Source organism: Tupaia chinensis, unplaced genomic scaffold (assembly GCF_000334495.1).
Source record: "Tupaia chinensis unplaced genomic scaffold, TupChi_1.0 Scaffold000622_1, whole genome shotgun sequence".
In the NCBI taxonomy this organism is placed as follows: Eukaryota; Metazoa; Chordata; class Mammalia; order Scandentia; family Tupaiidae; genus Tupaia; species Tupaia belangeri.
Genome location: NW_006160142.1, coordinates 7,160,084 through 7,170,182, shown reverse-complemented (window position 1 = coordinate 7,170,182; position 10,099 = coordinate 7,160,084). Strand labels below are relative to the sequence as shown.

Genomic DNA, 10,099 nt, shown 5'->3' with positions numbered 1-10,099 from the left:
TCTTTTTTTTTTTTTTTTTCTTGAAGGTAGACAGTAAGAAGGAAAGTGAGAAATCATCTCCCCGGAGGATGGCCTGTCCACAATCCCTTCTCCTCCATTCTTCTCCTGGGATGTGGGCATGCATATACACGCACCCAGTATGAGTTTTTAGGCACCGATTTCAAGGCACGAGGCTCAGAACTCAAATCATGGTCGGCCATGTGGGAGTTCAGCACCTTAACCACTATGCTCAACCTGCTGGCCCAGCTTTGAATTTTTTTCTTTTGGATAGGTTTTTGCTGTAGGGTATGTGCACTCACCAGAAAGACAGAGACAGACAGAGAGTCAGAAAGCGAGAAATCACCCCCCAGAGGGTACGGCCACACTGTAATCCCTTGTCTTCCATTCTCCTCTCAGGGTCTTGGGCATGCACGCACATGTACCCGGCATGAGTTTAAGCCACCTTCAGGTCCAGGACTCAAACCGTGGTCGACTACATGGGAGTCTAGCGATGTAGCCATTATGCTATCTGCTGTTCCTCCAACTTTGAACATTTTTAAAAGCAATTTCTTCTGTTACTTAGCTACGTACATAGTGACAACATGCTTATTCTAATATTTGTTGAATTATCTCCTTTAGATGTTATCTATTGGCTTCCTGATGTTAGATAGAATTTTATTGTTTTTTTAAAAGAATTATTTAATTTTATTAATTATTGTTAAATTTGACAGCAAGCAACAAGGAGATAGGGGGAAAGTGAGAAAGCAAGCTGCCAGGTCCAGAACTTGAACCATTGTTGGCCATGTGGGAGTCCAGTGCCTTCACTATGCTACCTGCTTACCATGTGATTTTATCATTTTTATGCCCCTATTTTCTTTTTACCTTTTTATTTATTTATTTTTTAGTTTATTTCTTCCTTGAGTGAGAGCCATTGAGAGCAAGAGAAAGAGAAATAGGGTCAGAGACACAGCACTTCCAACAGAGTGTCGGCATTGTGGTCCACTCCCAGTCTCAGTCAACCCTAGATCATGGGCCATGTATATTCCCAGCATATTCAGGGATATAAACCCAGAACTTTCCCATGTGGGTCAGCCTCACAGAGCATTATGTTTAACTGTTACGCCAGTGTCCCACCTCTCCTCTGTCCTTAAGTTCCATTAAATCAGTTATCAGGGAACCAGCAGTTAGCGTAATGGCTATGTCGCTGGACTCCCACGTAGTCGACCGCGGTTCGTGTCCCGGACCCGGTGGCTTAAAACTCACACCGGGCGCGTGTGTGTGCGTGCCCAAGATCCCGAGAGGAGAATGGAGGAGAAGGGATTGCGGCGTGACCATCCCCCCTGGGGGGTGATTTCTCGCTTTCTGTCTCTATGTCTCTCTCTGTCTGTCTGGCGAGCGCACGCGCCCTACAGTGAAAATCTCTCTCCAAAAAAAAAAAAAAGAAAAAAAAATCAGTTATCAGTATTTGCATTATTATATTTATGTAATGTTTACTGCCAAGTGAGGTATTAATTTTCCTGAAGTTACTGATTGTCTTGATTAACATAATTTTCTTTATTTTTCCTGCTAAAATTATTTTTATATTACATTTAATCACATAGATATTTTAAAAATATATTTAATTTAATCTAATTTATTTATTTATTTTTTAATTTGACCAGAGAGGGACAGCCAAAGAGAGAGAGAGAAGGAAAGCGAGAAATCAAGCTGTCAGGTCTGGGACTCAAACTGCAATTGGCCATTTGGGAGTCCACATCACCTGTCAGCCCCTAATCACATATATCTTTACAGTGTATAACATTTCTTTTTCCAGCATGATTACCATGCATATCAGTTAAGACAAGACATTACTATACACATCATCAGCAGCAAATAGGTTTTTTTTAGATTGTTTATTATTACTATTATTGACTCATGTAATTTTCTATAAATTTATCCTTAAATATTGGATTCTTTTTCATGGGGATGAAGCTTAGGACTTTCCAGGCAGATTCATTTGAGGGTAATGCTTATATGAAAAGATTACATCCTAGGGGGAAATGGGTCTGTCTTTCATGATCCTAACATATGTCATTGTGACCCTTACCCAAATTAAGCATGCAGCAAATGGGAAACCTGAGCCTTGTAATTCAAAGTTTATTGCTCTCTAGGTCCGTTTCTATAGTGCTTAGTGGCTGTGCTGGTTTCCAAGTCCATGATAATAAATAAACTGTGATATAATACCCAATGATTTTTAAGAAGTGGGAACTCTTCAGCTTTGTTTTCATACTAAAATAATTTTCGAACAGGTTTAAGTGTAGATTAGAAACTAAAACTATAGGCTTGAGTACCTGGATTTCAGCCTATTCTTTCAGAGAACTTTACTTCTGTTGGATTTTCTAATGAGTCTAACAGATCACAGAAATCCCCTCAAATCCATAGTAAACATTTCAAAGATTTGTGAACACCGAGCAGCATGGGTTTATAAAATGATGTGGAAAAACTTTAATTCTGTCTAAGATATCTGTTGAATGTGAGGCTAATTTTGGGTGTTGAAATACTCTTAATTTTTTAGAATATTATTTCTAGCTTACTTAAATAGTATTTTTCATTTTTTACTTAGATTTCTAAAACAGTTTTATCTGATACTGCCATTATACAAAAACTAAACAGTTCTCTATTCTTATCCTCAGAATTCTCTTGATTGTTAAAAACAGTTTTCTTCCAAAGACTAAAAAACTTAATACACAATTTACAGATAATTTTCCCAAAATATCTTAAAAGATTTTGAGCAGGGCCAACTGGTGACATGATGGTTAAGGGTGCTGGACTCCCACATGGCAAACTGCAGTTCAAGTCCCGGACCTGGTGGCTTGCTTTTTCACTTTCCCTCTTTCTCTTTCTCTCTGGTGAATGCATGTGCCCTATAGCAAATTAAAATAATAATGATAGTAATAATAAATATTAAATAAATACTAAAAAAAATTTTTGAGCACACAGAAATTTTAGATGTCAAAACTTGCTGCTGCTGTTGCTGCTACTGCTTCTTATTTTAAATTGTCAGAAGGAGAGAGAAATGGGGGCGGGGGTAGTGGGTAGTGGGAAAAAGCACCCGCCAGTGAGTGGGTCATGCTATCATTCATTCTCCTCCGTTTCTCTACCCTATTGTGATTTGGGGATGCACACATATACCTAGAGTGTTTTTTAAGCCACTGGGGCTGAGATTCTAACTGTAGTCACTCAAGTGGGATCTAATTCCCTTAAACACTAGGCTAAGGGCTGGACTAGAAAACGTGCCCATTTTTAGAAGAGTTTTATACATTGGAGACTATAGAACTTCCTGATAACAAATTAAATTTCAAGATATTATGTGAAGAATGTTGGACATAAAATTTAAGAACTTTTTTTTACATGATGTTTTAAGAATTATTAGTTTTTATTTATTATTATTATTTGATTTGACTAGAGAGAGATAGAGAAAGGAAAAGTGAGAAAGCAAGCTGCCAGGTGTGGAACTTGAACTGTGGGAGTTGAGCACCTTAACTACCACGCCACCTGCTGGCCCCTGCAAAAATCTTTAAAACTATTTCAAAAATCACTTTAAAGAAAACAGAGAAGCTTGACTTTAAAGAAGACAGAAAAGCTTGAGAGCAATTCTATCAGAGTTGTTTTAGTTTAGTATTATATAGTATTGCGTTATACAGATAGTATTCATGTGCATTTATGTGTCATGACTTTTCTCACGACTCAGTACATTATAAAATTGATTAAAGAAGGAATGAAATCACTTTATTTGAATATTATTTAACCCAGGGATGAGCAGATGGCATAATGGTTATGTTGCTGGACTCCCATGTAGTCCCCCGTGGTTTGAGTCCCAGACTTGGTGGCTTAAAACTCAGTTGTGGGGCAGGCAGGTGGCATGGTAGCTAAGGGCACTGGATTCCCACATGGCCAACCACAGTTTGAGTCCTGGGCCTGGTAGCTTGCTTTCTTGCTTTCTCTGTGTCCCTTTCTGGTCAAATTAAAAATAAATTTTAAAAAAAGTTAAATAAAGTAATTCTTTAAAAACAGAAACTTATGCTGGGCTCATGTGTGTGCCCAAAATCCCAAGAGGAGAATGCAGAAGTCATTGTGGGGTGGCAATCTGCACAGGGGTAATTTTTTGCTTTGTGTCTCTCTCTGTTTTTCCAGCGAGTACATGCACCCTGTAGCAAAAATCTCTCTTAAAAAAAAAAAGAAAAAAAAAAGAAAGAAAAAGAATTATATGACCCAAAATATAATCCAAATGATATATGAGGAAACTTCAAAAAGTTTGTGGAAAAATAAAATGGGCTTGCGGTATAAATATGTATGGTTTTTCTAGTTTATTTACATTTTGAAAATAATATTGAATCTTTCTCTAAATACTTATTGTCACATTTAAATACCTAGGTTTATAATAAAATGCCACTGTAATGAACCTGGGAGGATGGGAAAGAAAATGAATCATCACGGAGTTTGATTACTCACCATAAAAAGAGAATTGGGAGTATGCTCAAACAATATAATAAAACAGTGATTTTGTACACATAGATTTTACAGATAATATTACTGAAATCCTTTTCCTTGAATTATTCTATAAGAGAACAGGCTAAAAAAGAATAAAGGAAAAGAACTCAAGGATCCTATATGGATTACTAATTTGGACTAAAGTTTTCTGATTTTGATGCAAGTAGGTATCTCTAAATTATTTTCTAGGTCAAAGTGTTAATGTATAAATAAGAGACAGTTGGGACCAGCAGATAGTGTAATGCTTATGTCGCTGGACTCCAACATGGTGGACCGCAGTTCGAGTCCTTGATCTGGTGACTTGAAACTCAAGCTGGGCGCATGTGCATGTGTGCCAGAGTCCTGAGATGAGGCTGGAGGAGAAGGGACTGTGGCTTGGCCATCCTCTAAGGGAGGGTGAATTCTTGTTTTCTGTCTCTCTCTCTGACTCTCCTGTGAGCTCATGTGCCCAATAGTAAAAATCTTAAAAAAAAAAAAAAAAAAGGCAGTCATAGGGTCATAGGTCAGAGGTACGTTAAGGGGATTCAAATATAAAATAAAGAAAATATTGGTTCCTCGGAAAAGTCATGACTTATTTTTCTATTCAAAAGTGCATCATGACTTTTCCTGCAACTAAATGGAAATAGAAAAATTAAAGACTGAGAGAGGAAATATGTTTATTGAATGTCTGTGATTGCCAAGAAATTTAGGTAAGTCTAAGTATACATAGCTTTTTTGTGTATGTGCAGAGGTTTTTGCTATAGGGTGCGTGTGCTCACCAGAGAGACAGAGACAGGGAAACAGAAAGTGAGAAATCACTCCCTGGGGGGATGGCCACGCCACAATCCCTTCTTCTCCACTTTCCTCTCAGGATCTTGGGCACACATGCACACAGGCCCGGCGTGAGTTTAAGCCACCGGGTCTGGGACTCAAACCGTGGTTGACTACGTGGGAGTTCAGTGACATAGCCATTACACCAACTGCTGGTCCCGAAAAGAGCAGTATGTGTGTCTAACCAAGATGTTTTAAGAAACAAAATCAACACACAGAAGAGGAGAGTATTTTAGAATTAGAATAACACAGGGTACTGGCAGGTGGCATGGTGGTTAAGGTGTTGGATATTCCCTCATAGCTGACTGTGGTTCAAGGCCCAGATCTGGTAGCTTGCTTTCCCACTTATCCTCTCTTCTCTCTCTCTCTCTCTGTCAATGAATGAATGGATGAATGAATGAATGAATAAAATTGAACAGATAATTCTTTAAAAAAAAAGAATTAGAATAACAGTAATTCTATAGTAATATGCAGAAGAATTAATGACATAGAAGTAGAGAAATAGGTTAGTGAATCAGAGTAGACATTGTAAGTTGACCCACAGTCATATGAGAATCTGATATATTGTAGAAACTAGTGGGAATTGTTAAGTTCTTTAGTAAATCATGTTGAGATAACTGATTATCAATATGGAAAAAGCTACAAATTATTTTTAATTAAAAAATTTTAAAAATTGGGACCAGCAGTTGGCATAATGGCTATGTCGCTGGACTCCCATGTAGTCGACCGTGGTTCGCGTCCCATACCCTGTGGCTTAAACTCACGCTGGGCACATGTGCGTGCATGCCCAAGATCCCGAGAGGAGAATGGAGGAGAAAGGATTGTGGTGTGGCAATCCTCCCTGGGGGAGGTGATTTCTTGCTTTCTGTCTTTTTGTGTCTTTCTGGCAAGCGCTCACACCGTATAGTAAAAAACTTCTCCAGAAATTAAAAAAAAAATTTATTAGGTGGCATGTATACTCACTGGAGAGAGACAGAGGAAGAAAAAGTGAGAAGACGCCTCCCATGGTAGATGGTCATGCCATAATTCTTTTTCCTTTATTTTTCCTGTTGGAATTTCAGACATACATGTACACATGCCTAGCATGTTTTTGCTGGGTCTGGAACTCAACCTGCACAGTTGACCATGTGGTATCCAGCCCCCCAGCTCCAGTGGAATCCAGATCCACCACTGGCTGGTCCCCAAATTATTAATTTTTTTCAGATCAGTTGTGTGTTATTATTATATTTAAAATATCATTTAATGGCCTTAGAAATCATCTGACTTGTTACTGTAGCTGGAGAACTCTTAGATCTTGCTCATCAGCCTGCTGATGTATTCCCTTTTCAGAAACATAGAAACCATCCAAGAATTTTCTTATATCTTTATTTTCAACTGTCTTGGCTTGCTATATTAAATCAGCTGAATTTGAAATAAGTTAGTATTGTTGCCTTCAAGATCATCTCATCTATCTGAGCTTGAGATACTGAACAAGCAACACCTGGTTATATTTGAACCCTCTGGACATATTTTTCACCCAAGAAATTTTGGGTTTCAACAAGAGACCCATTCTCCTGAATAACGACGCTGATACATAGACCTCGTCTTGTACCAGAAGCCCAGTATAACACCCTGTTCTGTACGTAATTACAGGTAGTGCACACTGTAGCCATTTCTCTTCTGTTTCCCCACCATTTGTCAACTTGCAACCTCTTTTTCTTTCTGAGGAGACTGTCCTCTACATTGATGTGATTGAAGTCGCTCTGCAGAGTTCCTCTGGGGCTTTTCATAGTAACTGTGTTTTCCTTTAGAATGATGTCGCTGGACGATGGTCTGATTGCTGCGAATGGTCTTTATCATTGCAGTAAAGAACCCCCAAATTATTTTTGAGTGGGCCTTCAAGACCACAGATAGATAACTTTTTAGAATAAGAAAGTTTAAAATGGTTGCTAGAGATTAGATAAAATTAATAAAAGAAAAAAATTGATTGCATTCAAGTATCAGCAGTAATCTGTTAAAAGATATATTTTTAAAATATTACATAGCAAAAACTATAAGGCAGCTAGGAATAAATCTAAGAAAAAGCCTTCCTGGAGAAAATTATAAAGGGGTATTGAAGAAGAGCTCAATGAATGAAGAGATACCATATTCATTGATGAAAAGACACAGTGCTATAAAATGTTACAAATGAATTTGTAGATTGAGTGCAATTTCAATAAAAATTCTAGCAGATTTTTTTTTGTTTCTGTAGAATATATTGAGCTGATCCTAAAAGTCAACTTGTTATATTAATAGTTATAGATGAATAGTTAAGATGAATTCAAAAAAGAATTTAGTCAGGAAGTCTTGTCCTATTATTTATCAGGACATACAGAACTATAGTAAAAATAGTGTTATTGATAGAGGAATGTATAGATAGGCTAGTGGAACATAAAGGAGAGGATAGAAACAAGTCAAACCTATGTATAAATGGATATATTGAGTGATGAAAGTCCTATCAGTGAGGGAAATGAGAGATTAGTCAGTAAACTGTTTGAATGAATTAGCTATTTAGAGATTTGAATCAGAGTCAGCATGTAGCTCTTGCTTCATAGTCCTGCACGCCACCTATTGTGCCAGAGAAACTGGGCCCTTTTCAGAAAGTTTCTGTCCATTCAGCCTACTCGAACTCTAAGTTCAGCGAGACTTGGCTGCCTTCTCCCCTATTCCTCATTCTGGAAAGTCCTCATTTGTCTATACTAGAGAGAACTCAGGTTACCTGCTAACCTAAGTCAGAACAACTGTTTTATGTGCTTTGACTGTTTTTTTTATTTCTTTATGGGAAGAGGGTAAGTTTATATGTTTTCTTCCTTCCTATAAATAGCTACTCTTCCCTATTTAAAAATATTATTCTGCTGTGTGCATATATATATATTTTTCAGGATACTTTTAACTTTTTTTTATTTGATAAAGCAAAATTTACAGAGCCTTGAAACCAGCAGTTGGCATAATGGCTATGTTGCTGGACTTCAATGTAGTCATCTGCAATTCGAGTCCTAGACTCGGTGGCTTAAACTCACACCAGACACATGTGTGTGTGTGCCCAATATCCCAGGAGGAGAAGGGATTGTGGAGTGGCCATCCCCCTGGGAGGTGATTTCTTGCTCTCTGTCTCTCTCTGTCTTTCTGGCAAACGCACACATCCTATAGCAAAAATCTCCCCCCGCAAAAAAAAAAACATTTACAGAGCCTTTTTCCCCCACAGAGAACTTTGACTTTTTGTCTGTTAAGCGTTTCTTCTATTTGCCCCTCCCACCCACACCCCTCCCTTACAGTCGCTGTACACTTATCCTTTTTACTATATCTTTTTTTTTAAAGAATTGTTTATTCAATTTTATTATTATCATTTTAATTTGACCAGAGAGAGACACAGAAAGAAAGGGAAAGTGAGAAAGCAAGTTACTAGGTCTAGGACTCGAACTGTGATCATCCATGTGGGAGTCCATAACCTTTAACCACCACACCACCTGTTAGCCCCTCTACTATTATATTTTAAGATCTCTCAATTTCTAGCCTAGAGTGCAGACATTCAGTACATATTGAGTGGGAATGTACAGTCTATATCTTTCAAAGTCTGTCTCACTTCACTTACTATAAGTTTTCTGTATTGATCCAGTTTGAATGAAATGATAGAGTCTCATTATTTCTTATGCTGAGTAAATAATGGTATACATGTGCCACAGTTTTTCAACCCAGCCATCAGTTTTTTAAAAAAATTATTTTATATAACTTTATTCATTCTTATTATTTTCCAGTTTGATCAGAGAGAGACAGAAAGTGGGGGGTGGGGCGGATGAGAAAGCAAGCCACCTGGTCCAGGACTTGAACCATTATTAGCCACATGGGAGTCCAGCACCTTTAACCACCACATCACCTGCTGGCCCCATTTTTTTGTTGTTGTTCTTTTATATAGTGTACATTTTATTAGTTTGTACTAATACATTCTCATATTACAAAAGCAATTTAGCAGAAGAGTCTTCCTGTTGATATTTGAATCATCTGAATAACACAAACAGAACTATACATTTTTAAAAAATTCTCATGAGGGTAACAAAACAAAACAAAAAGACAACAAACAAAATTTTCTGTTCTTATAGGTGGACATTGAAGTGGACCTAATTCGGTTTTCTTTTTAAAAGACTTCAAAGACAAAAGGCAGCTTAAACCTAATTAAAATGAATAAAAAATTTGTTCACTAAACTACTGGTCTCCACTCCATTTTATGTTTTCTGTTGTTTTGATGCAGGTTCTTTCGTGGCTGTTTCTTCTCTTGCTCTTTTCACTGGTCGAGTTGATGGTTCATATTCATCAAAGTCATCATCACTATCGAATTTGGTTTTCTTGCCCTGAAACTGTACTTTTGCTTTAGCAGACGCAGGCTGAGCAGCTTTATTTCCTTTTCCTTTAAATTTGCGACCTTTTGACTTCCATTTGTTTAGGGATTCTTGCTGATCTTCTATGATTTTTTTCAATGCTGCTTTTTCTACCTCTCCTAGTAATTCCCAAGTGACTGCTTTGTTCCTTAATTGTAGGTTACCATTATTTGCATCTTTGGCTTTTTCTAGGGTTTTCTTGGCTTTTTCTTTAAACAGAATTATGCCCTCTTTTGCTCCTCTGATAAAATCTATCCATTTTATTTCACCATGATTTGAGAAAAGGATGTGCAAATCTTCTCTACAGGTCTGATCATCTAAGTCACCCGAAAATTTCAGCAAGCATCCAATCTTTTCTTCTAGAGATTTCATTTCAGCATCTTCTGCTA

General features: G+C 37.5%; 1 protein-coding gene and 1 long non-coding RNA gene across 15 annotated transcripts in view; one reads left to right on the top strand and one right to left on the bottom strand.

Moving 5' to 3' along the window:
• The window catches only part of CCDC88A (coiled-coil and HOOK domain protein 88A), a 157,122-nt gene that overhangs the window by 23,722 nt on the left and 123,301 nt on the right, over positions 1–10,099 (top strand). The gene's annotated exons all lie outside the window — the stretch shown is intronic.
• LOC114009768 (uncharacterized) overlaps positions 9,490–10,099 on the bottom strand; it is a 2,640-nt gene continuing 2,030 nt past the window's right edge. The window contains exon 2 of the long non-coding RNA XR_003551156.1: positions 9,490–9,824. This is a non-coding gene — a long non-coding RNA (uncharacterized LOC114009768). The remainder of the gene's footprint in view (positions 9,825–10,099) is intronic.